The sequence below is a fragment of the Cupressus sempervirens genome, chromosome 9 (genome assembly GCF_028749045.1).
Source record: "Cupressus sempervirens isolate cs-2001-9-10 chromosome 9, ASM2874904v1, whole genome shotgun sequence".
NCBI classification, from domain to species: Eukaryota; Viridiplantae; Streptophyta; class Pinopsida; order Cupressales; family Cupressaceae; genus Cupressus; species Cupressus sempervirens.
The window spans coordinates 762,247,227-762,249,695 of record NC_143126.1 but is presented as its reverse complement, the minus strand read 5'-3'; the positions used below and the strand labels follow the sequence as shown (position 1 = coordinate 762,249,695).

General features: G+C 33.7%; 1 pseudogene; it reads left to right on the top strand.

Moving 5' to 3' along the window:
- The first annotated feature begins 239 nt into the window (after positions 1 to 239).
- On the top strand, positions 240 to 2,258 carry LOC149540905 (ribosome production factor 2 homolog pseudogene; annotated as a pseudogene).
- The last annotated feature ends 211 nt before the right edge of the window (positions 2,259 to 2,469 follow it).

Sequence of the window (2,469 nt, the reverse complement as noted above, 5' to 3'; positions counted from 1 at the left end):
GCCCGACTAAATTCATTAGATCACTAAAGGGGATGGATTCCTCTATGTCAAAAGGATAGCTTCCAATATGGAGTTATCATCACCATTGTTCATCAATTCAATATAGATGATATGTGATGTGACAAGTTACATTTGAACTTCTTTCATGTCTCATATGCACAGAGACATCTGAACTATTTCAGGAGTTTTATAAAATTTGTTATTTATTTTCTCAATCACTATTCTAGAGACCTGGAAGGATGTTGAAGGTTTTAAAACATAATAAAATTCATGCAAAGAGGATTCTTGAAAAGTGTGCTCCAAATCTGGTTGAAAATGCTAAGAGAATGCTAATCTTGCATGGTACAAAGACTAGCAATGTATTGAATTCAGTATTGACTAACATATTTCATCTCAAGAGAGTTGGTAGAAATGCCATCAAATGCACTAAAAAGAATGGAGATATTCGACCATTTAAGAGTGGGGGTGAAACTGCATTGGGATTTCTTTCCCAAAATACTGATTACAACATATTCATTTTTGGATCACATTCAAAGAAGTAGCCTAACAATCTCATTTTGGGAAGAATGTATCATCATCATGTATATGATCTAATTGAGGTTGGAATAGAAAATTTTAGTTCAATGGAATCATATGGATATGGAAAGAAAATATCCCCACAAGTAGGGTCAAAGCCTTTATTTGCATTTATTGGGGAAGGTTTTGAAACCAAGGAGCACTTGAAATATTTGAAATAGGTTCTAATTGATATGTTTAGAGGGTAGGTCATTGAAAAAATAAATCTTACAGGGTTAGATGTCATATGTGTTTGCACAAAATTAGGTTATTTTCATGCATTCTAGGAATTGCTTTAAAATCCTGGGATCAAAGATGAGCAAACATTCATTTGACCTTAATCAAGAATTGTATTAAAAAAAGCTCTGAATGCAAAAGATGTAGTTATATATTAGAAAGTAGAGGATACACCTCCTTCCATATGGAAGATCATTGTTAGCATAAATCACAAGAGATAAAATAGAAATGAGATGTTAGATAGAATCTATGCATGATATAATTGACCTCTTGTTGATGAAACAATGTTTTACTCCATTATTCACAAATTATTACTGAAATAAGGATGCGATGTGTTTGCACAACTGTGTTTGGGAAAAAAATTTTTAGCAATGTGAGTAGAGTTTTCTTAGCCAACAGTTAAAGGTTTGGGTACTAGGAGGGCTTCATCAATAGGCATCATCAATTGATAAAATGTCATGATCATGCCCTATTTTCAATATTTGATACTCAAACATAGATTTCCTTTCCTGTATAGGTGGAGGTAAAGGGAAGGTTTCTTCTCCAAATCTGCAAACACTCCTCTATAAAGAGTACATGATTATTGTAGGGGCCATCTCTTGATAGACAAGTAGCTGAAGGGCTAATAAGATGATAAGACATAAGAGTTACACTAGCTATTAAGGAGAATGTGTTTTGAGTTTTTTTTTAATAATATGATGGAAATCCATACACATGAATTGGTCAATGAATAGAAGACATAGAGAGATGATCAACATGTGATGACAACCAAAAAATACATAATTCACCTAAAGACAATAACCATTGATGATCCCTTTCTTTTTGTACCTTCTTGAGTATCCAAAAAATTGATGGAGGTACTCACATGGATGGTCTTTTAAGTTCATTGACAAGAACTCTTAATAATCTTGAAAGGAAGTCTAAAATTATCAAAGAGAATGAAGGTGTGTAGTGAACAATGTAAAAATCTTTTATCCCATATTGCTTATGTCTAGATATTTTTTGTGTTTAAATATCCCAAGGCATGATTAGTAAGTGTCTTTAAGACATAAAGCTTTTGGAGCCACAACCTCACGCATGGGCCCCAACCGGCTAAAGGGAAGGCTAAGGAATTTTGACCAAACATGCCGACCAAGATGATGACATAGAAGGTGAGTGGAGAAACCAAAAATTGACACAAGGTGCCCTCATGGACTAGTAGTAGAATGACACATGATATGGATTTTGAGGAAGTGTGACATGGTAGGTTCCAAGATTTGAGGCAAAGGATTATGACACATGGTACAATCGATGATTGTCACTTTCCCTCATTATGGAGATGCATGATCACTAACCAAAGTGAGAAATCAATGAGGCACCATGATAATAAGGTTATTTTCATGCATTGTGGGAATTGTTTTAAAATCTTAGGATCAGATATGAGAAGACATTCATTTGACCTTGATCAAGAATTGTATTCAAAATAGCTCTAAATGCAAAATATGCAGTTATATATTGGAAAGCAGGATTACACCTCCTTCCATTTGGAAGATTGTTGTTGGCATAAAACATAGGAGATAAAATCGAAATGAGATGTTAGATAGAAAATATGCATGATATAATTGGCCTATTATTGTTGAAAAGATGTTTTACTCCATTGTTCACAAATTATTACCAAAATAAGGGTGTGGTGTGTAT